Source organism: Tenrec ecaudatus, chromosome 2 (genome assembly GCF_050624435.1).
Source record: "Tenrec ecaudatus isolate mTenEca1 chromosome 2, mTenEca1.hap1, whole genome shotgun sequence".
Taxonomy (NCBI): domain Eukaryota; kingdom Metazoa; phylum Chordata; class Mammalia; order Afrosoricida; family Tenrecidae; genus Tenrec; species Tenrec ecaudatus.
Window position 1 is genome coordinate 150,107,389 of NC_134531.1, and position 24,648 is coordinate 150,132,036.

Genomic DNA, 24,648 nt, shown 5'->3' on the forward strand with positions numbered 1-24,648 from the left:
GCACAGGGATCGGGGCACCCAGGTTCAGGGTGGGCGAGGCCCGCCAGGTGGCTGCTTGACCACTGGGCGGCGGGGGTGGGGGTGGGGGGGGAGGGGTGGAGGCCACAATCCTGGGTACGCACTGAGTGAACATTGGCACCTTGCAATATCTACTTACCAGACTCTGCCATGGAGGTGCTGTCACCACAGAAACCCTACCGGCGTGGTGGAACTGCCTTGGGGGTCCTGAGGCTAACTCTTGATGGGAGTAGAAAACCTCATCTTTTTCCTGGGGACTGTCTGGGGATTTCAAACTACTAAACTTTTGGTTAACAGCCCAACATGTAACCAGGGCCTGGTTAGCATCAGACCGTGGAGACCAAAGCAGGAAGGTTTGAAATTGCACACGCAACCATGACCTCCGACATCCCGCAGCTCTTAGCAACTCCTGCCACTCTGCATCTGGACCATCTCTTGAAGTAACTGACCCCGTGAGGCTGCCCTCAGGCTCTAGTTGCTAACACCCCTGTGGTTAGTGTGTGGCCCTGAGGTTGCTGGGTAGCAGTTCACATTACCCTCCAAATTATGGCCCACCCTACAAGTCACCCAGAAGCAAACTTGTAACCCCACTCTAGCCAATGGAGACACTGAAGGCATCTTGATTTCTCTCTGTGTCAGTGGCTCTGGATGTAGCAAGACCTCTCTATTTTCAGGAGCCCTGGTGGCATAGTGGTTACCCGTTGAGCTGCTAACTAAAGGCTCAGCAGTTAGAATCCACCAGCCACTCCTCCAGAGAAAGATGAAGCTTTCTACCCCAAGAGTTGCAGTCTCAAGCCCACAGGTGCAGTTCTACCCTACCCTATAGGGTCACCATGAGTCAGAATTGACCCCATGGCAGTGAGTTTGAGGTTTTTAGTTCATCTATCTATGTGGTGGCAGAGTGGTTGTGTTGGGATGTAAATCGTAGAATTAATAGTTCAAAGGCACCAACTGCCTCTTGGAAGAAACACCAGGCTAAAGAGTTACAACCTTGGAAAGCCGCAGGGGCAGGTCCACTACCCTGCCCTATAGCGTCACTGTAAGTTGGAATTGACTTGATGGCAGTGAGTTTGGTTTTGGGGTTTAATATATATATTTAACCCCATTTCATGTTATTGTCTAAGCTTGGTTTTTGTGAGCCTTTGTTTCCTCATAATTTTTTTGTTCTGTTTCTGGATGTATATTCTTTTGGCATTTGGAGGTAGCTTGTTACAAGAGCATTTCAAAAACCAGCTGTTTTGCTGCCTTTTCTGATTCTTTGTGGAAAAACAAATCTGGTTGGAACGCTTGCTTTGAAGGAGCTGAAGGAATGGTGGTCAATGGTAGTGGTTTTCCTTTTCCAATTTTCTTTGTTATCACACGATGTTTGTCCTTTCTAGTATTTTATACCTATAATTAATCCACAGTCTGTCATACAATGGGCTTGATGCCTGACTCCTTTTCCATGAACAGTTCCACAATGACTGAGTCCTTGTCTGGTCCATCCACCTAGCACAGTGCCCTGGACCTGGCACGGAGGACCTGGCACCGAGTGGATGGTGGACGTGAGGAAAAGGTAGACTGTAGACCCAGTGTTTTGCTGCAGTTCTGGTTGAAGAAGAGACTTTGGGGGACATTATGTGTGTCCTTTGTATTGAGTGGCTTTGTGACCCTCGGCAAGCTGCCCCACATCCTCGGTTGTAAACATGTTAGAGGAAGATGTCCTACTGTCCATCAGGCACACACGGCCACATCCTTTCGCAGCTTCCTCACCCAGTGCTGCTGTCATCTTGGTAACTCGGGGTGACTTGTTTCATGAACCTCACACCAGGCTGGGCCACCTTCAAGTGAAGCCGCAGTGGAATCGCTCCAAACATGATTTTTTGCAAAATACTCTTCAATGAAATTCCACACAGCCCCTGGGAGCTGGCTATGGTCTCTAACCTCACTAAGAGAATTTGTTGTGTCTCCCTGAAGTGTCCCATGTTGCAGCACAAGTCGGTTTCCGGTCCATTTTTCCCTACAATGGAAAACAACAGGCCACCCGCCTCTGGGCGTCGTCACCCTCCATTTTTTGGCTTCCATTCAGCCAACACTCACTGATGCCCTGGGAGCTGCAGCCATCAGGCCATGTGCCTCCTGCCCTCATAAAGAACACAGCTGACTTCCAAAGTTGGCAAGGACACAAAATCAGTGCTGCATGTACCACTGTGACACTAGGTAAAAGGGGCACCTAGAAAGAGTCACTCCCTCTGCCCAGGAGGCAGGTACAAGAGAAAAACTTGTCGAAGAGGAGACACTAGAAGTTTATCTATAAAAGAAAATGTGTAGTCTGGGTACATTAGAAAAACAAAACCACAGAAACTCATACGTATAAGAGTATTTTATATTAAGGGCAAGTGCATATCAAGAAAACATCCCAAGCCAGTGCTGCCCAAGCCCACAAGTCCAACATTAACCCGTATGTCCAACACCAGTCCACAAATGCCTCCTCCATCTCACAAAACCGATGCAATAATGCCAACTGCAGGAGGAAAGCCGAGTGAATGAGCGTGTAAGCATCTCCACGCTGGCAGGGGTCTCCACATGGCTGTTCCAGCACCCAGGGCTGCATTGTGGTAGGTCCATGTGGCTTCCTCTCAGGGATGTCTTGCAGGAAGTGAGCCTTGCCAGCTGAAGCAGGGAAGTGGCTAAGGCAGCTGCACTCTGGTCCAACCATCAGAAAGCAAGACACCTGAGAACTAGAAAGGCGAGGCTCACCGAGCCATTTATCCCGCTTCCCTTCAATTAACCCCACATGTGTTTATCGGACAGGTAGGCACAATAATCTTAAACTATCTCAGAAAGGAATTTGCCACTTAGGCAAAGGAAGAACCAAGGCATGAAAGAGAAAGGAGAGAATGAGAATAAATGTTTGAGTGTGTGAATGGAAGAATGAATGAATGAATGAAGCAAGCATGGGAGTAGAGTTTTCTAGAGAGCTGAAAACATTATTCACCCTCCCCCACCACTTCCGGCTTCATCTTTCCTTCAATGACTGACAGTATTACCCAAAATCCAAGGCTGTTTCGACTTAGAGCAACCACATAGGACAAAGTCCAACTGCCCTTCAGGCTTTCAAGGCTGTGAGTCTCGATTGAAAAGTCAGCTTCCTCTTTCTCTCCAAGGGCAACCAGTGGGTTTGAACTGCTGATCTTGAGGTTAGCCGTTCGATGCATAATGCACCAACAATATTAGTTAACATGTCCTACTTCCTTGCCAGGCATTAGGAGCCCTGGTAACATAGTGTTCACATGTTGGGCTGTTAACCGCAGTCAGCAGTTTGAAAGCTGCTCAGTGGAAGAAAAGGGGGCCTTTCTACTCCCACACAGTTGAAGCTCGGAAACCCACAGGGGGCAGCTCTACCCCCGTCCTATAAGGGCGTCAAGAGTTGGAATCGACTCAATGGCAGTGCGTTTGGGTTTTGCTTGTGTTGCTAGGGGTGATGCAGGGCCCCAGTGGGGTAACGGGTACCTGCAGCAGTCTCTCCCGTTGTTCTCTCGTCTCAACTCAATGGCCCAGGTGCAAGCAGATCTGCTGGCATCCCCACTTTCAAGATGACTAGACATTGATCATTGCAGAAACACCTCTTGTCTTCCTTCTTGTCCTCCTGCCTTGTGCCACTTTCATGTGTGGCACCTTGACATGTCATTCCAAGCGTCCTCTGACTTGGGCCTGGGGGGCAAAACCCTCCCCCACCTTTGGATGTCTTCCGCGGCTTGAGGGAGGAGGTTGGGCTGTTCTGGGTTGGGGGAAACTGCTCAGTGACCCTCCCTTCGAGTGGCGCCCAGGACCGTGCTTGCCCTATTTGATAGCGTGGAACCTGTGAGAACTGAAATGTTGGGACTGCCGGGGTGTTTGCTTGGCTGCCTCCTTTCCAAGAGCCCTCTGGCAGGGGGTGGGGCGCTACCCTCCAGGTCAGCAGTTGGAGACCCCCAGCTGCTCCTCAGGAGAAAGAGGCGGCTGCATGCTCTGGTAGACAGTTACAGCCTCAAGACCCACAGGGGCAGTTCTTCCCTGCCCCGTGGGGTCGCTTGAGTTGGCACCGACTCAATGGCAGTGGGTGTGGTGTTTCTAGGAGTCCTTGGCTCCCTCAACTTAGGGGGCTTGTCCCCACTTCCAGGGCCCAGACAGACACGGCGGTTTCTGCCTGCAGCCCAAGGCCTCCGGCCCCTGATGGAGAAGCAGCGCTACACAGGGCCCGGTCATGCTTTGCTGGCTGGAAAATTGAAATATGCAAACTTTCAAAAAGTTATATAATTTAAAAACCATCCCTTTCCCCACCCTGATCCAGCTGCTTCCAACAGACCTTTGGGCTCTTGTGGGATCATCAGGGAAATCCCACGAGCACGTGTCTTCTTGTGGCAGAGCCAGTGTTTCCAGCCTGCTCTGCTCAGACTCCAAAGTCAACGATTTTCCTCTAACTTTAACCCCTTCCAAGGAGAGCTGGGAAGAGAGAGCTACAGGAGAGCGTGTAAGAGGCAGCGCAGGCGGCCAGGGGAAAGGTTTTAGGAAACCACAAGTGCAGGCTTGTAGCGTAAGGCAGTTGCTCTGGTCTCCTGCAGACTCCCAAGGCCGCCGGACTGCTGCACATCACGGTGTCCGTGGCGGCGGCGAGAGTCCTGAGTTCCCTTGCCGACACCTATTTCCGTTCGTAGACTTTGTCTGAGTTCCCTCACATGCTTCCTTCCACTTACGTCTCAGATCAGCCCAGGAAATGAACACTGCTTGCTACGGAAAGCAGCATGATTGGCCCATTTTACAGACCGGGAAACCAGCTGTAAGAGGCAGTCTCTTGCTCCAAAGCACTGACTCTCAGGACTGTGTGCAGATGCCAGGGCTTCCTGCTGGGAGGAGGGGAGGGGAGACATGGGCCGGCCGGAGAGCTCTTAATGTCGAGAGCAAATCAAAAGCGCTGTTCCCACCCACCCACCACCCACTTCAAATGACTTCCCAGCATTTACCGTCTGTTGTCTGCTCCTTGTCTTTATTTGAGGGCTCCCAGACTTGATGGGGCTAACTGGTACACAGTGCACCACCAACTGCAAGGTCAGTGGTTCAATCCCACCAACTGCCCAGTAAAAGAAAGATGAGGCTTTCTGCTCCCATCAAGTGGTACAGCCTTCATATCTTTTATACGGTCGCTATGCATTGGAGTTGACTCGATGGAAATAGGTTGGGTGGTTTTTTTATACTTTGAGCTAAGAATATTAAGTAATATCAAGAGGTTAATGGTATACCTCAGGAAAATCACCTTAGAGAGCAAGCAGAGGATGTCAAATACTCACTGCAATACAAGAGCCGGAGCCAGTGGTGGTTCAATGGTAGATTTCTCACCTCCATGCACGGGACCCAGGCTCGGTGCTGCGTCAGTGCCCCGTCGGCAGCCATCACCTGCGCAGCAGTGGAAGCTTGCCTGCTGCCATGACATTGAACAGGTTCCAGGGACTTTACGGACAAAGATGGACTAAGAAGAAGGACGTGGAGCGCTACATCTGAAAGGCGGCAAATGAAGCCTAACGGGATCATGATGGTCCAACCCACAGCGCCTGGTCGCTATGCGCTGATGCCGCTCCACGGCAACCGAGCAAAGCAACAGCCAATGGCACAGACGTGCGCTATATGAATGCTGCAAGTGAAGCTCATCCGAACATGCTGACATTTGTCCTCCAACCTGGGCCAGGAGACCCCGTGGCTGACCTGCATAAGAACAGGAAGAGCGGGGAGGAGTTGTGTCCTACTGACCCTCTGTGTCTGCTTTCCCATCCCCTACTGGTTTAAGCCATCACCGGGAGACCTGGCCCCTCCCCCTGGTGCCTTAGTGCTGATACATTCCTCCCTGTAATTCTCACGCAGGACACCCCCCCACACACACACACACATACTCACACCTCCCCAGTGACTTGTATTATAGAAGGCAATAAATCAAGCCCAATCATGATAAGGAATTGATGGCATGGAGCGCCTCTCAGTCCAGAGAGCTGTTCACACCCTGGTGGCCGCACCCAGACCTGTTCAGCCATCCCACGAATGCGAGTCTGAGAAGCTCCAGTGTCCCCGAACTTCAGACATCCACCTTCCTTGGGGTGGGGTGACATAGTTGGAGGCCCTGGGAAGGGTGGGAGGGGTGGGGTGCACCTAACCAGACTCACATCTGCTGCTGCTTCTCCATGGGGTACTCAGATCTGCAGCCAGGATTGCCAGGAAAGGGGTCCCAGAGCTTGTAGGAGGACCCTCGGAGGCACAGATAACACTCCTGGCCAACAGAGGCATCTTCTCAGAAGTAGAGCACCTGAAAACGTCCAGGATTTTCCTTTTCCGTTGCCAAACTGTCGCCTTGCCCCTCCCCTGCTCAAAGAACCCGTGGGAGTTCCTGTGGCCGGCAGAAAGAGCAAACGGAAGAGGAACGGAAGAAAGGAAATATGATTGGCGCTCCTTACCATGGCATTCCGGCTGCTTCTCATGGTCCCTGTGTGCCACTTATACCAACTCACCCTTCTCTAACCACCTCATTCATTCATTCATTCATCAGTACCTATTGGGCACCTGTTATGTCCACATCAATGTGTTAGATTATATTTCCAAACCTGTGCCCCTGGTGTTAGCTCAGATCATCTCACCCTGGACTTTGACCTCCAAGGGAAGTTGTCCTTAGGGATGAGAGACCCTTCAGTGGCCAGGTAGCCATATTATGCTGGATACTCAAGGAAATGCCCAGGGAGGACTTTCTGCAGAGGCAGGAGATTGGTGTTGAAAGAAAAAGACATAAATAGAACCATAGAAAGAGAGACAAGCCTCTTCAATCCTGCTCAGATTTTTGGTTTCTGAGCAGGCCTGTGCCTGCTGTGGGATCTAAGATATAGCCTGGCACTTAAAGGCCCTGTTGTATTTGAGTGAGCTGAAGCAATTCTTGAAAACAGAAGTCTTTCTAGAACCACCTTGGGTCCCACTGCCCTTGGGGGCAAAGAGAAGTCCCAGGAGCTAAACCATTGGCTTAAGGCCACAGCAAACAGGGCTGTGGCTGTTAACTTCTCCATCCTGGTCTGCGGCTCTAGGACCAGACCATCCACTCCATGGCGTCACACCGGGAGGGTGGGTCACACCGGGAGGGTGGGTCACACCGGGAGGGTGGGGAGTGTGCCTCCTGCCTACTCCCTTTCTAGCCAGAGGTAGGAAGGACAGAATTGGGCTGGTCAAGAATTCCTCAGACGACCTTGATTTCGTTTTTGTTGCTGACATTATACACATCCTCACAAACAGCAGTGATGGCCCATGAGCAGCCAACTAGAAAGCTAGGCTCTTCACCCCTCCGCACCCTTGACCTTCTTCCCACGGGATAACTGGAATGGCCTTCCATTCAAGGCCCACCTCCGGGTCCTGAGAGCCGCAGGACATCTCAAATTCTCTGCCATTTGGTCGTTTTCCGATGCTGGGGGAGAAAGGTATAAAACCTGGAGAGGGAAAGCGTGAGCCCTTTCGTCCGCTCTACTGTGGAGTCATTTCTACCCCTTACCTGTGGGCGATGTCCAACTAAAGTGGACAGATCTGATTTGTTGAAGGATGGTGTGCTGGAGCTGGCTCACAAGAGCCAAGTGTTAAGTAACCAGCAGCCTTGTGAGCCAGGGCTTCCACTTGAAATTGGCCGGGCTGGGAGTATTTACACGAGTGAAATCACCAACTGCAACAATCAGGCTCCCCTTCCCTCACCCAGCAAGCGGGTTGTCCGTCCTTTACCAGCAGGGCACTGCTTAGAATTCCCGGAAGCTGGCTTTGATAGGACACCCTGAGCGTGGGTGCGTTTGCAGCCTAGACGAACGCTGGCCTCTCCAAGGGTGGGTGTGGGAGGATCCAGAGACAGCGAGAAGCTATCAACTCCCTTGTTTAGAGTTCAGACCAATGACGCCATGGTGATCTTGGTTTGGGGATTAAAAAAATATCTTTCCCAAGTCCAGGCAGGATTGTGCCTTGTAAATCAACAGCTGGTTTGTGTTTATTTGCACTAGTTTTTACGAGTCTAGGAAAGGGGTTTGGCTCCCCAACCCTTCAAAGAAACTTCTCAGAATTTTACTCACGCTGCCAAGAACTATGTACCGATCCTGAACATCGGAATACTTGAGGGATGATGCATTCCCTCTGCTGTGAGACAGCCTCCTTTACCTGGGCCGGGCCCCAGGTTGGTGGAACTGACAGTAACCCCTTCAGGCCTGACTGCCTCAAATAGGGACCATGAAGGACTCTTGGCTCAGCAAGAGGGCCAAGGACGCTGCTGCTGGTGGAAAGCCAGTGTTGTGAGCCACGCATGAGCTGGAGCCGAAGCCTCGGCACCTCCCCACTCTCGACTGAGAGCCTTAGAGTCCACTGTTCAAACAAGAGGATTCCGACTTGAGGGGGATGTCATGAGGTCCCTGGAATCTGCATTTTTGTGGGCACCCCAGGGCACTCTGAGGCAGGTGACCCTCAACCCTTATTTTAACACCCCCTAGGGCCCCAGACTGATGCTTGCACACACACACATTTCCTTGTTGAAGAAAGATCGGGATTCTTTCTGCAGTGATAAGATTGTCTTTGGCACACCGATTCATGACGGAGAAGTTTCATCACTACCACGATCAACACAAGCATAACCATGGGAGAATCCATATTTACAAAGAGGATAAATGAGAGGGTGGCTGACGACATGATGAGAGGCCCTGGATAATTTGTCTTTTAAAGACTGGAAGAAGCTCACTCATTTTAAGATAGTAAACTTGAAGCAACTCAATTGCCACGAGCTGGTCCAAGAAAGCAGGGGCTCTGGCCAGATCCAGAGAACCACAGCTTCTTGGCATGGTGCTGATTAGAGGCAGGGTCCCTGCCAGCCACAGCCTTAACCATTGCAAGTATGAGCTATTAACAACAGCAACGACAACCAAAAGGATTTTATTGTTCTTTAATTCTATCTTGAACAGGACAGACTAAGTGGCAAAAAGATAAGATGCCAAAATATTCATCTGTAAAAGGAACAAGGTAGAAAGGACAACAGAGTCTGTGAGGAAAAGCAGGGGCTGCAAGTGGGCCCCTTGCTTTTGACCACTGCTTTGCGGGCAGTGACCTCCCTGAACCCACTTTCTCGTTTTAAAAACCTGGGTGGAAGGCGGGCTAACCCCGCTGTCTTGAGGCATCAGAAAGATTCGGGAAAATAGATAGCAAGCATTTGACACGAGAGGTGTGGAGATTCCATCCATTAAATGTTGGGAAGGTTGATCTCGCTCTACCATTCTTCCAACATTCACTCTGATTGCATTCTTGTTAGTCAACTGATTAGTCTCAGGCTTGGGACTGAGGCAGGCTGTGTGACCTTGTAGGACAAGGAGGCTTTATGAAGAAGTGCATCCTGCATAAAGCGAGGGGCCAAGAGCTGACACCAGTGCACTTTTACCTGGGCCGGGCCCCAGGTTGGTGGAACTGACAGTAACCCCTTCAGGCATGGCAGAGCCAGCAACCTTGGAAGAGCCAGCAGGGAACTTGGTGTTGATTCTAACTTCTTGATATCCACACACACCCCCCCCCGCCCCCAGTCTCCTGAAAAAAGCCCTCTCTGGCTGAATCGTAGCGTTGACCCTGTCATTGTCAGTTTAGAGGACACAGATATAAGAAAGTACGTCTCACACTACAAAATAACATAGAAATACGAGGGAGCCTCAAATTGTTCACAAGAAAATTCCATTATCTCTTAATTCAATTTTTCCCAATTTTTGAGGTCCCCTTTGTACATTAATCACACACTAATGTGTGGTTAAGAGAGCAGCTTCTGAAGCCGGACAGGTAGTTTCCAAATCCAGACACACCACTTACTCGATACATAATTGGGGATGTGCCATGGAACCTCATGCCCCTCCCTTTCCCCATCAGCAAATGGAATCACAGTGACGTCGAACCAACCTCACTCGCATGGGCTTGAGACAGGACAGGTAACAGAGGCTTCGTGCCCAAGGATCCTAAAACATCTTCAGATATCAAACAATATTACAGGTAGTCCTCCTTCCATTCTGATAACTCCATGGTAAGTTGGTTCTGAAGTAAGTCAAATATATCTCATTTTATTTTTCATAGTTATTGCATTTTATGATCCAATCCTGATCTTTCTTCCTCTTTGGAAGGTTGGAAGAATTGCGTATAAACACACCTAGCACTGTAACACTGTGTTCAGGAGAGGTGAGCCTTACTTTACAACAGGGTTCTCGCAGCAGCTGTGCTGCTCTTGGTAAATGGAAATGTGGTAAGTCAGCCATGTTTTCCTGACATCACCTACAGTCAGAACAACTCTAACCCCTCAGGACCAGTGGTGAGAGTGGCGACATAGGGAGGGTGAGGGGGGAAAGGGGGAACAGATGACAAGGTCTACATGTAACCTCCTCCCTGGAAGAGGGACAGCAGAGAACTGGGTGAGGGAGGTGTCGGATGGTGTAAGATATGATAAAATAATAATAATTTATAAATTATCAAAGGTTCAGGAGGAGGGGGGAGTAGGAAGGAAGGGGAAAATGAGGAGCTGATGTCAAAGGCTCAAGTAGAAAGCAGGTATTTTGAGAATGAGGATGGCAATCTACGTACGAATGTGCTGGACACAAATGATGTATGTACAGATTGTGAAAAGAGTTTTATGAGCCCCTAATAAAATGACTTAAAAATATGTTGTACTGTCTCTCATTCTCCTTTACTCGAGCAGGCCAGCCTACCTTCTGCTGTTGCCAGTCACTAATGGCTTTAGGTGTCAATTTTCTCCTGCCAACAATTCCTACAGGCTCCTGGTGAGGTGAGCTGGCCCCCCTCCCTTCCGCTCTCACTTCAAGGGCCCAGTTGCTAGCTGAGCCCCAGGGCTCCTGCGCGGCATCTGTGGCGATCCATCCTGCAGTCAAGTTAAACTTGAACTAGAACCCCTATCTGGAGATGGAATTGCAGTGCTGGGTCCCGGAGCTATGGAATATGCTTTCAGTTTGGCCTGCTGGCTGCATGCACTGAGCCTGAACAAATCCTACTTCCCTCACACACGTAGGAGAACGTAGGCTCGCTGTTAGGACTGGAAGACCAGAGTAGCCCAGAGCAGCGCCTCCTCCACCAGCCTGTCCACAGTGGCCTTAGCCAAACCCCAGAAGGGAAGCTTAACAGGAATGTGTCATAAGAAAAATATTCCATCAGAGCCCTCTCTCGCCAGCTCCACACCCACGTCTCTGCCTGCTGTGGGGCCTCTCCAGTCAAAATGACCCACAGGCACCGCACATTCGACCTGTCACCAGGTCCCTCCTTCAGCCCATGTGCTTTCTCTGTCTCGGGGGATGTCACAGGCTAAGGGCGACCTTCGAACCAGTCTTCCTCCTCCCCCTTACAGCTGGCAGGCCCTATCTATGCCCTAATGTCCCAAATGGGGAAGGTCCCCTTCTTCATCCTCCTGTCTTCCCATGGTGACGCCCAGAGCATTCTACTCTCTCACCACGACGCTGCCAACAGCCCCCAGCTAGTACCCCTTCTCCCAGCCGTCGCTCCTCGCTGGGACCAAGACTACCTCTCAAACAGAAAGGAGGATTGCTTTATCATGATGCAGCGTGTGATGGTTCCCCAGTGACTCAAGGCTGGAGTGTGGATTTGTGAGCTTCCTGTCATACAAGGCTCAGCCATCTCTCCAACCTCATCGTGCTCGGCACATCTTGCTCTCTAGGGCAACAAACTGCTCGGAAGTTCCCCAGAACACACCTTGTTCACTGACTAGAGAGCCTGTGCTTGAGGCCATCCTTCCTTCTCCTCCATGTGCAGACACACACCAAAATGGAAAATCCAATCCATCCATCATGACTGGTAATTAGAATCTGGATATTGGAAACAAAGGGGAAGGATCAGGAGTTGGAAAACACGTCCTTCATGATAGAAGTGACATCAGCGAGTGCATGACAGAATTTTGCAGGACATTGGGAAGACCTCTTTTCAACAACATAACCGACGACTGTACACGAACCCCAGGCGTGTCAGCCTCTTGTGCTCAGGGGCTGCACCGGGCTGCGATCCTGAAAGCCGCGTCGCCATGTTTCTGCGACAGACAGACTGCAGCAGAGATTTCAGACTGAGAACAAACTAGGAAGAAAGATGAGACGGTCCATTTCGGTGGCGTCGGCTACTGCCAAAGCATGTCGATGGCAGCAGACCCTTGTCTGAGAACGTGCTAGAGGAGCCCTTCCGGTTGGAAAACACTCACACCATGTAGGGCAAGAGCTGCCGCTCAACCGAGAGTCCACCTTAGTGTCATGGGGGAAATAGAGCTTTCTGGACCGTCGTTTGTCCATGGGCCAAAGCTCCAAAGGAGAAGGAAAAACAGGAAGCATCCATTAATAATTAGAACACGGACAGTACAGTGTGAATCTCAGAAAAGTAGTCAAAAAGGAAATGGAACGAATGGAAATCAATATCAGAAGCATTCGTGCGCAAAACTAATCTGGGATTGGCCATTTTGAGTCAGACAGTCATATGGTTTACTGTGCCAGACATGACAGATTCAAGAGGAATGTCTTTGCAGTCATCTTCAAAAAGAACATTTAAAAAAAGAATTTTTATTGTGAATTGAGTGTGAGTTCAGATAACAGATAATCACTTTTGCCTTCAACAACCCCATGACTTGCCTGATTACTGTTCCCCTCTCTCCAACCCAGCCCCACCCCCACCAGCTCCCGCCCATATTCCTCTTTGAGAAGATTGTCTGCCCCCACTCTGTTATTTCCCCTTTTCCCTCCGCACCCCCGGCCCCTTGTAACCATCAAAATCTGTTTCTTATGCTATGAAAGCATGTCCCCCAATGGTCTCCTACAGTATTTGTCTTTTTGTGATTGACTAGCTTCATTCCACATAATGTCCTCCTAATCCATCCATGGCATGTGGTGGTTCTGTTTCCCGGAGCGCTGTCACAGTTACTCTATTGTAGTTCCCCGCTGGGTGTACCAATGTGTATTTCTCCATTCTCCCGCCATGGGCAGTTAGTTGTTTCCATCATCTTACTATTGGGAACAGCGCTGCAATGAGCATGAGTGTGCATGTGTGCGTCCGCATGTGTTCCTTGTTCTAGAGGATGTACTGAGTAGAATTGCTGGGTCTCACGCATTTCTATTGACAATCGTGAGGAAGTGCCACATTGCTTTCCACCGTGACTGGACTATTTTACAGCCCTACCAGCAGTTGATGAGTGTTCCAATCTCTCTGCGTCCAATCCAGCATTTGTTTTCTGCTTTTTTGAACCGAGCTATTTCAATTCTGGAGTGATATGGCATCTCACTGATTTGTAAATCACAGATGACTAGCGGTCATGAACATTTCTTCATATGTTTGTTGCCCACCTGAATATTGTCCTTGGTGTGTTAGTCTGGGTACTTTAGAGAAACAAATCCACAGAAACTCATGTATAAGAGAGAGTTTTATATAAAGGTTAAATGTGCATCAACAAGACATCCCAACCCGTGCTGCCCAAGTCCACAAGTCCAACATTAACTCATATGTCCAACACCAGTTCACAAAGACCTCCTCCATCTCACAAAACACACACTATGGTGCCACCAGCAGGGGGAAAGCCGAGTCAGTGAGCATGTAAGCATCTCAGCGCTGGCAGGGGTCTCCACATGGCTGCTCCAGCACCTAGGGCTGCACTGGGGTAGGTCCATGTGGCTTCCTCAGGGATGTCTTGCAGGAAGTGAGTCTTGCCAGCTAAAGCAGGGATCTGGGTAAGGCAGCTGCACTCTGGTCCAACCATCAGAAAGCAAGACACCTGAGAACTAGAAAGGCGAGGCTCACTGAGCCATTTGCCTCTCCACCCTTCATTAACCCCACATGTGTTTCTCCGCCAGGTTGGCACAATAAACTAGCTACCTCACTTGGTAAACTATCTGTGCATGTCTTCTGCCCATTTTTAAATGGGGTCATCATTTTTTTCTTGTGGAGATGTTGAATTTTTCTATATATTGTAAAGAGTAAGCCCTTGTCTCTTACGTCAGTGTCAAACCTTTCTCCCAATCTGTGGGTTTCTTTTGATTCCTCCGGTATAATCTTTGGATGTATGTAGTATCTTATTTTTCACAGCCCTCTACCATCTACTTTGTCTTCTGCTTTGTGCGCATCTTTAATTTTGTTTGGTCATGTGTCTATGCCATGTATTCGGGCAGTTAAGTTGTCCCTAGTTTTGCATGGATGAATTTTATAATTCTAGGGTTTGGGTCTGTAATCCATCTTGAGTTCATTTTTGTATCTGGAGTGAGTTATGGGTCTGGTTTCAACCTTCTACAGATGGAAATCTAGAGTCACTGGCACCATATGTTGAGGAGACGGCCTCTTCTCCCATTTCATCTATTTTGGCCAGATTCAGGAGGTGGCATGAAGAATTCCATTGCTGAGTCAGCTGAATCTTTACCAAAAGCAGAAAATGCCAGGAAGATGTTTGTTTGTTTTATTGAAAATGCAAAGGCATTCAACTGTGTGGATCATAACAAACTAAGGACAACATTGTGGAAGACAGGAATTCCATAGCACTTCCTTGTGCTAATGTGGGCCTCTACATAGACCAAGAACCAGTCATTTGAAGTCATGTGAACAGAACAAAGGGACACTGAGTGGCTTAAATCAGGAAAATGTGTGTGATGGTTGTGCCCTGTCTCCCCAGTTATTCCATCGGTCTGCTGAGCAAAAATTCTGAGAAGCTGGACTCTTTGCAGAGAAACGTGGCATCAGGATCAGAGAAGACACATTAACAACCTGAAATACACAGATTACTCGATTTTTCGTGCTGAATGTGAACAGGACTTGACACAGTTAGTGATGGTCAAGACTACAACCTTCAACAGGGGTTCCACCTCAACAGATACATCCTCACATAAGGGCCTATGATCAACATTAGAATCAAGCCAAAAAGACAACTTGTTAAGGATGCCATGTTACTTGGATACAAAATCAGCACTAAGAGGAACGGCTTTTAAGAGATCAAATGGTGCCAAAGCAAGGTGGAAGAACATGTTGAAAGTCAGTGGCAGGTGTGCCCGTGTGCAGTGAGCAGTTCCCACCTGACTATGGCCAGCAGGGCTCCGAAAGGCATGTTCAGACCCATTTTGATCAGAATGTTTAAGATGTTGACTACTTTGATTATGCGTTGATACAGTTTGCAATTGAAAGGGAGGTTGTTCACTTCTAGTAGAGCACTTAAGAGACGACAAGGTCATAGTCTCACCCTCTGCAAGACTTTCCAAAGCAAAACCTACTATGCAATATGGTGTTTCTAAGGGTCAGGGTTAGTCTTTAGCTGAACAATAAATATAATTTAAATTTCTGTTAATCATACTTGCTTTAAGAAAAGATCTTGTGTAGCTTTACTTATTCCCAGTTTGTGAAGTTGTATGAATAAAAGATAGAGATTATTTTAATGTTACCCTACTGATATACACAGTGTTAGATTATTTAGCAGAATATTTACTATTGACCTAGTTGATTAAGCATGCTCACTAAATCTTGTGTAATAAAAAATTCCTACCTCCCCCACCAAACAACACAAAAAGAAATCAAACGATGCGTTGACTGGGAAAAACGACTGCACAAGACCTCCTCTTTAACGTGTCCAAATGCTAAGAAGCCACTTTGAGAATGAAGGTACATCTGCTGGAAGCCGTGACATTTTCAACCTCTGACTAAGCATGCAAAAAGTGGACCACAGAAGAACCGATACATTTGAATCAGGGGGTCAATGGAAACTATTTCACGGGCTACCAGAAGAACAAATAAATCTGTCGTGGAAGAAGTACAGCCTGACCATTCCTTAAAAGAGAGGATGGCAAGACTTTGTCTCACATACTTTGGTCATGAGATCAGGGGGACCAGTCCCTGGAGAAGGACCTCATGCTTGCTAGAGAAAGGTCAGTGAAAAAGAGAAGGACGCTCAGTGAGTGGGCGCCCACGTCGCACGGTTTGTTCTGCTGCACACCGGGTCTCTCTGAGTCAGAACCATTTCAGCAGCAACAATAATTGTCTCTCCCAAAATGCGGACACCTGAAGTGTTGATCGCCACCCATGGTCATGTTTTCACATGACACTTAAAACCAGGGTTAGCCTGACCTTGACACTCACTTAACAGTCCTCGTTCTCATTTCTTCCATATTGAGTTTTGTTCCAAGTTCCTAATCATTTCTACTCTGGGCAGTGACCAAGGCCCTGGCAGTAACTGCAGTCATGCCACGCCAGTGTCCCGTCAGCCAGGGGGTAGGAGTGGGGGACGGGGAGAAGGGCGAGGGGCGGGGATTCAGATGGCCTCTGGGAATTTGTACATTGTAGCAGGTGCAGCAAGCTGCAGGGGCCAGACCCCTGAGGTCTTATGAGACAGGAGTCTCTGCATAGGAGCTCATTTTCCCATCTGTACAGCCATTTGGGGCCACAGGCCCACTGACTCACACCAAGGTTAGCCATCTGCCCGTGTACTCCAGAAAGGGCGGGGGAGCAGGGCGGGAAGGACTTTTTCCGCACACACTTGGCCCAGCTTCAGGCATGCGATGAGTCATCATATCACACTTTCAGAGCCACCTGCCTGACCCAGGGTCTAAGGGAGACATTTGTAATAATAGCCTTCCTATTACGTGGAGATGGATGTTGCTTATCTACTGCCGTGGGCACCTCCAAATCAACCTGACACCACCCCCCCCCATGCCAGTCCTGGGATAGGTGAGTGCCAGCAGATGCTTGTAACTGCTCCCCCAGATCCCCTCCCTGCACTGGACAGAGGTTCTAATTCGTTGCGTCCGGGAGAGGTCTCTGAGTCATTGACACAGCAGTAGTCCCAGCAACAACTCCTTATTATTGAGCAGGCTGAGCACCAGGGGTAAAAGGCTTTGATCCTCAAAGGTTATATTGGGGAGATCTGACCCTGTCCAGGATGAGCAGCTGGTTGCTAGAAGGCTATTTTTATCTGCTTGTGTGTTTAATTATTTAATGTGGGAATAGACCGGAAGTTCATATACACACTGGATACAGAATTCAAAAGGTACACAAGAGAGAAAGAGAAGCCAACTCCACATCTGCCCAAGGCTGATTCCCATGAGGCAGCGGTCAGCCAGGCCTCCATGCTCCATCCTTCTTTATCCTATTCTGACACCAACTGTCTCTCCCACGGCACAGTTTCTCTGCTGGGTTCAACAACCCCACTGCAAGGGCTACATAGTACTCACAGATGACATTTAGGTGCGTTTATTAGGGAAGTTAACAGGTAACCACAAGTCAGCATCAGAAAGCATTATAAGGCTATGGTCCTTTCGTCTGTAGTAGTGCCTCTTCTCATACTTGGAATTCTGCCTTGCTTGAACTACAGTTACAGAGCCCCTTTAGTACTTTCTGTTAGGACACTCCACTCTGCAAGTCAGCCTCCTGCCTGAAGGCACTCCCCTTTGTTTGTTCGGAGGGCTGGGAAGTCCATTGTTCTGTCCCATGAGGAGAGGGTCTGCCCCTTTGCTCTGGTTCATGAGTCCAGTGCTGCAGCCACTGGTGCATCTTCCATCAGATCAGACAGGGGTCTTGCATGTGCTCTGCTAGTGTTCTTCTTTCTCAGTGGGTGTAGGAGCTCTCTGTTGCCAGTCTGAGCTGGCACACTTTTATACCCAGAATAGCAAAACTCACCGGTCCCCAAGTTGGAGTCCTCGAAACCTTATTTACATGTGATCATTCAGTAGATGGGAATTAAAAGGCTATGAACAGAACAGCAATAGCAAGCAAGTTGACCTCACAATTATACAGATGATTTCTGCCTGGTACCTTTCCTAAGGCAATACGTCTTCAGGTTATTGTAAATATTATCCCTCCCACTTGGTTTTGGCCTTTCGATCCACTGAAGGCATGGAGATAGCTAAAGGCAGTCAATCAGATGACAGTATGGTATGACTTTATAACATATCTGCTGGAACTTACAAACTTGGAAACCCTGGCTTTGACTGGGTTCTCTAAGGAAGCATATGTGTCTCTATATAAAGATATTTTTATATCAAGGGAATGGCTCACACAATTGTAGAGTTAGGCAAGGTCCAAATAAGAGCGTCCAGTAGCAGGTTGGAAGTTTTTCCCGACTCATCAAGCTTCTGGCAATAGAGGCAAATGAACCTGAGGATGACAGGTCAAAGGAGAGATCGCTGATCCTGGAATCAGCAGGCAAAACGGAAGACTGCTAGCTCGAGTCCTAGAACCAGAAGCTAAATGACCAGTCAGATGCAGGATCCAGAGCCAGCACAAAGAAGCAAGCTTTCCCACAGCAGTCCGTTATATTGGAAGCAGACTATACTGCTGAGGAGATCTTAGTGGGGGGCGGGGCGGGGGGATTACTTGATCGTAAGTGACAAATGACTGAGAACCCTGACTTAGCCAATTTGACACAAAACCTTCACGAGCACACCCTCCCTGAATTTTGGCTTGTCTGTGGGACCTTGCCTCCCATATATATGGACACTAACATGCTCCTTTCGCTCCTCAGCCCCATCATCACTGAATCACAGGGCCGTGGTGTCATAAGGTAACCCAGAATAACTCAAGATTACCCTGTCATCACCGGTGAAGCTGAGACCCAAAGAAGTCAAGTGTGAACCCAAGTTCCCATAGGTCCACCAGCAGCAGCACCTGGAAAGTACCCGCAGGTGACCCACCACACTCACCCACATCTAGGAGTGCCTACTGGATAACTGGCACCACACTGAGTTCTGATGTTACAGACGTGACAGTCAGGTCCAAACCTGTACTCTTAGAACCCACAGCCCTTCAGGGAAGCAAGCCACAAAGTCAATCATTCGTATTTGTAAAATTTGTACCCTCCCTGCCCCCCCACCCAAAATTAGCATCAATAAAAGACACAAGAACTTGGAGAGGGGCTGTGGGGGCGCTGTGAGGGTGTGGGCTTCAGGGCCTCTTCCAAAGAGTTCAAGTTCCAGGTGTGGCCAGATCTGTAAAGTGACCTTTCCTTTGGCAGTCCTGTTGGGACCAGCCATGCAGGTCAAGCACGGCTCCTCTCCCCAGCCACTCCGGGCTCGCACCGTGGAAAGGGATTTCCTTTGGCAGACAGGTAGCTGGCTGGCTCCCACTGACGAAGCCTAATCAGGGAATTTCCTGGCCCAGAAGACTCATGGGTTTTCAAGGACAACTAAAAAGTTGTTTGCTGTGGGATCTAGCTTCCCTTCCTCCCTCTGGAGAGGACTTAGGGTCCCCTGCTTTACTCCATGGCTGCAAAATTGTCAGCTTTGTGTGTAGGGGTGGAGGGAGGTCGTGGCGGAAGGGCAACAGTCAGGCAGAATGACCTGCTAACACTTCAGATCTAGAGTGGCTTCCACCTGGCAAATGAGAGGCCTGTGGGCTCTGGCCCCCGACAAGGACCATTTAGAAGGGGCCTATTTACTTCGCTTTTCCAGCCTGTCTGTTCTCAGGCCCTGTTTTTTGCTAGCCATAATTACTTAATTTATGTATTTCTGGTAAATCTGAGTGTAGCTCGGAGCCATTAAAGGCATTTAGTGCGGCTCTGGGGCCCAGAGTGTCTGGAGCGGAGCCTGGTTCCTGCTGATGGCGCAGTGATCCAATGAGGGTGCTGGGTGCCTGGCTCTCAGCATGGTGACAATGTGCAAACAGAATTTGCTGTGGAATCACCTGGCTCTTTGGATCTTTGGCTCGTGAAGACTAGAGAAACTCCGTCTTCATTTCACATTGCCACCACAGGCCGGTGACATGGTCTCCTGCGTACAGATGAAGAGGTGGAGGCATGGAGTTATTTACCAAGGTCCCACAGCCTGTCCTGGATGGGGCTGGGTTGGAATCCAGGTTTGGCCGATGCCTGAGTTTCCAATTAAGCCGCTAGCAAAGGAGCTCTGCTGGTGGTGTTGGGTAAACCTGGTCCACTAATTGCAAGCCTAGCAGTTCAAATCCACCAGCTGCCCCCAAAAGAAACCCCACACAGAATCACTATGCCTTGCAATCAACCCCAAACAGGATTGTTTCTTTCGTTTCTTGGTTGCTTTGCCATGGCCACGTGAAGGATCCCGGGTGGCCTTGTGGGTTACACATTAGACTGGAGCAAATGAGACAGTCTGCTCCCACAAGGATTTACCATCTTAGAAATTCTAGGGAGCCGGTCCCCTCTCCCTGCAGGGTCACTGAGTCATAACTGGACGAGATGGCAATTTGTTTGTTTGTTCTGGTCCTTCTTCAAAGTCACACAGCTGCAGCAGTACTGGTTCAGGGAAGGAATTCCTGCCTTCCATGCAGGAGATGGGTGACCCGGTGGGGAACATGTTAGGCTGCTAACTGCAGGTCAGCTGTTTGAAATCACCAGCCTGCCTGGTCCAAGTGAGAAAGATTAGGCTTTGAACTCCTGAAAAGCGTTACCTTCTCAAAAACCCACAGGGGCAATTCTACTCAGCCTTATAGGGTTGCTATGTGTCAGAACTGATTATCTGGCAGTGAGTTTGGTTTGGTTTGGGGATGCAGGAGACCAGGGTTTGATTCCCAGTCAGAGCACCTGTCAGTGGAGGCTGCCAGGTTGCTAGAAAGCCCAACAAGTTTCAGCAAAGCTTCCAGACCAAGACATACCAGGAAGAAAGGCCTGGTGATGATAGACTTCCAACAAGTAGCCAAAGAAACGACCATGGATCCCAAGTGGTTCCATCTGCAGCTGATCACAGGGACAACGTGGGGCCAAGCAGCCTTTCACCTGACCCGACCCGTGTGAGGTCAACTGTGAGTTGGGCCAGACTTAACAAGAGCTGACAAGGCTGTGTGGCCCAACAGGTGTTAGAGCTTATAACAAAGGGCTTTCTTCCTTCTCTACCGCTTTCCTCCCCAAGGGTAACTTGTTCCGAAGCTCCGAGGGACCAAGGGCAGAAATGAGGGAAGCAGCCTTTCCGTTGGACAACTAACCAAAGGTAAGGATGACTAGAGGGAAAGATGTTTTGAGGGGAGGGAAATGCAGTGGGATTTGTTTGCAAAACAGTCCTTTAAGGATAGTGTCTAGAATCTTATCCTCATCAACGTTTGTGAGTCATAGCTGCCTGTGGGCCCCTAATCCAGAGGCTTCTGAAAACTCTCTTAAGAACAGTCCCTGAGCTTCTCGACCACAAAATCTCTTCTGGATGCCTGATCTCGGCATGGTGCATGCCGGGCATTTGGGAAAGTTTCCATTTCTCTCAATCCAACTGCTCTGTTGTGTTTGAGACAAGGACCCAGTCCAAGGGCCAAGATCTCAGTCAGGATAAAAATAGCTGAGTCCTTTGAGGGTGATTGATGTGGCAGGGTCCTTGAACATGAATGCAAAGAACGAAGAGATTCCCCAGGCAAACCACATGTCCTGTGGGGAGCAGAGGACTTTGGAAGAAAAATGTCCCAGACCCACGGAAGATTTCTACTTGGTGTTGACCATCTGTTTCATGATTACTCAGGCAGTCCTGTTTCAGTCTCATTACTATCTGGGTCAACCCACGTCAGCCTTGGCCAACTCTCTTCCCTTCTCCAAGCCTCAGTTTCTTGCTAATAAGATCAAGCGATTGAATTGGACTATGCCTCAGATAATATTTGGCTCAAAATCTATGGTTTCTCTTTTTGTCAGGTCAAAGCCGAGGTGGGGCTTAAGGATGGGGATGGCGATGGGGCAGGGACAGGGGAAACAATGTGCCCTGGACCAGTAATAAAGGGATGTCTATAGAGAATTTCAACAGAATAACATCTATTAAAAGTTGGTCTGTTTGGGGTTATGAGCTGGCAATTCTAAACAAGGTCAGGACAAACTTAGTCCCTCCCTGCAGGTTGTGCTGATCACAGTACCCAGTTCTTGGTACCCATGGAGTCAGACTTTTGGGTTAGCTAATGACAGCAAGCTCACTCAGATGTTGTAAATAAAATAGGGTTTTATTGGCCTAAGTAAGTTAAAAGATAAAAAAAATAGGTACACTGAGTTCCAGTATGGCTGTATCCAGATGCTGAATGGTGTCATCAGAGGCTTGCCCCATGCATCTCAGCCTTTAGTTACTGTTGTTTCATTTTCAGGCAAGCAATTGCCCTCACTATACAAACAGCAGCTTCAGGCCTACATTGTACCAACTAAGATGTGTCTGTGTCCCAGAATTTGTAGCAAACCTTGTGAGTTTTATTTTCCACTGACTTCCTGAATGCTCAGGCGGCCATCCTTAGCTTAATAGACTGGGATGTGCTGATGGATCATCAGCTCATTCGCAGAACTCAGGCACAAGGTCAGCACATGGGCTGCAAACAGTGGAGGGCCTTTCTCCTACGGACTGGCGAGGGGCTGGAACCCCAAGAACAGAGAAGGGGTGCTCAGCCTCCAAAGCAATAGCTGCTCATTCCATCTCTGCCTTCAACGTCATGCTATTCCTCTAGATTGGGATCTCCTCTCCCCTGCTCATCCTCTCTCCTTCATCTCTACTGCAGTGGGAGAGCCAATCGCCTGCTCTCATGGAATCCATATTAAGTTCTTCCTTTCAATCCAAAAGATTTACGCTACATGCATGTCACTATGATAGTCTACTGAGATCTACTTGTTCATGAGTAGCTAATTTGTTGCCCACTGCAAAAGTAATATATGCTTATTTTAAATAGTACCCATAGTCTTACCATTTAGTGACAACCATGAGTTATTTATTCTACCCTTGATTGTTGGCTTTTCCCCATTTTTTCAAATTGAAATATAACCTATTTAATATAGCATATATATGGATGTGTGTATGTACATACAACACTCATATCCTCACTCCCACCCTACACCCCCCAAAACACCAGGTGCCTTGAAGTGGAGTAGAACTGTTTCATAAGTTTTTCAAAGGCTGATTTGGAAATAACCAGGCCTTTCTACTGCAGTGCTTCTGATAGATTTGAGCCTCCACCCTTTCAGTTAGTAGCTGAGTGTGTTAATTGCAACACACACACACACACACACACACATATATAAATGGATTTTCACAAACAACATATTCATGTAACCAGGAACCAGATCAAGAAAGAGAATATTACCTACATTCAGAAGCCCCATAGTGCTCCTTCTAATTTCTACTTCTTTTCAAAGGTAACCAATCAGTTTGATCTCTAACACATTAATTTTGCTATTTTTTATCTGAGTGATATAAACCATACATATTTTTAAAACATAGATGTGATCGTGTTGGCATCTTATGTGCTGTTTGTTTTACTTCAAATTATAGAATAAGCATTTTTTTTGTTAAGCATTTTGTAAACACGTTTTCAAAATCTATCTGAAGTAAAGGCTATCAGTGATAGGAAATATCTGTACATCCACCAGGAAGATCACTATAATTCAAATTTATGCACTAAGCTAAGACCAATGATTAGAAACAAGAATTCTACCAATTTCTTCAGTCTGTAATTGATCAAACATGCAATAAAGCTTCATTGTTAATTGCTGGTGATTAGAATGTAAAATTGAAACAAAGAGTAAGGATCAGTAGTTGGAAAATAAAGCCTAGATGATAAAAAGAAACAAAGCTGGAGATGTATGATAGACTCTTTTAAGACCAATGACTTCATTGCAAATACCTTGAGTATATCCCACTTGGATTTAGAGATCATCCCCACAAACAGAATTAACATATTGAATAATAATGAGTAAAGAGCAGAGGAGTTCTGGCATGACATTAAGAACAACATCCATGGGTACCAAAAAGAAAACGAATAATCGGAATTGCACTGGGCAGAGGAGAGCTTTCATAGTACACATTTTTCCCACGAGGCGAGCGTGGAGCAACTCACCCAGAGCTACTGCACCCAGTGGGGCTTCCTGGGAAGGTTCACTCTGGTCACAGTGAATTTTTTCATAAAAGCTGTTTCACTCGAACCTTGTTTTTTGGTGATGGGCGATTTAAGAAAATGCGGTGCAGCTGTGAAATGTGGTTTCCTGCTTGGGGAAAAGGCCGCAGAAACAGCCATGATGGTGAACACGGCTTACGAGGACAGTGCAGTGGGAAAACAAGTGTGTGTGGTTTTCCCATTTCAGAAAAGGTGAGTTGTCGATAAATGACAGCCCTTGTTTGGATGTCCATCAACTTCCTAAAGGAATGGAAATGTCAACTTGCAGTGCATTTGCCGTTTGTTCAACCAGGTCAGACTGTTAATTAAGGTTTCTATTTAGAGGTTCTACAAAGGTTGTGTAACTGTGACAAAAAAGGCCTGATTTGTGGCACACAAGACTCGTTTTGCCACCACTGTGTACTTGCTCATGCAGCCATCTCAGTGCGCCAGTTTTGGGCAAAAGAACAGCCTTTCTTGCCCCATGTACCTGACTTCACTCCGTAAGACATTTTGTTTCCACAAATGCAGATGGACATGAAAGAACAGTGATTTGATGACGTAGAAGAGGTGAAGAAAATAGGTGCTGTAAGCCATCTGAGTTTGAAAAATGTTTCCATTAGTGAAAATTCAGATTTGACAAATGTCTTGTGTAATGGAGAGTACTTTGAAGGTGGTAAGGTTGTTTTATAAAAAATTTTTAATACATAGCTTTGAAAAAAATTCCATTTTTTTGGTACCCTCTCGTACATAAAACAAAGGGTCACCTAGTCACCCAGCCACCCACCCATCATATAC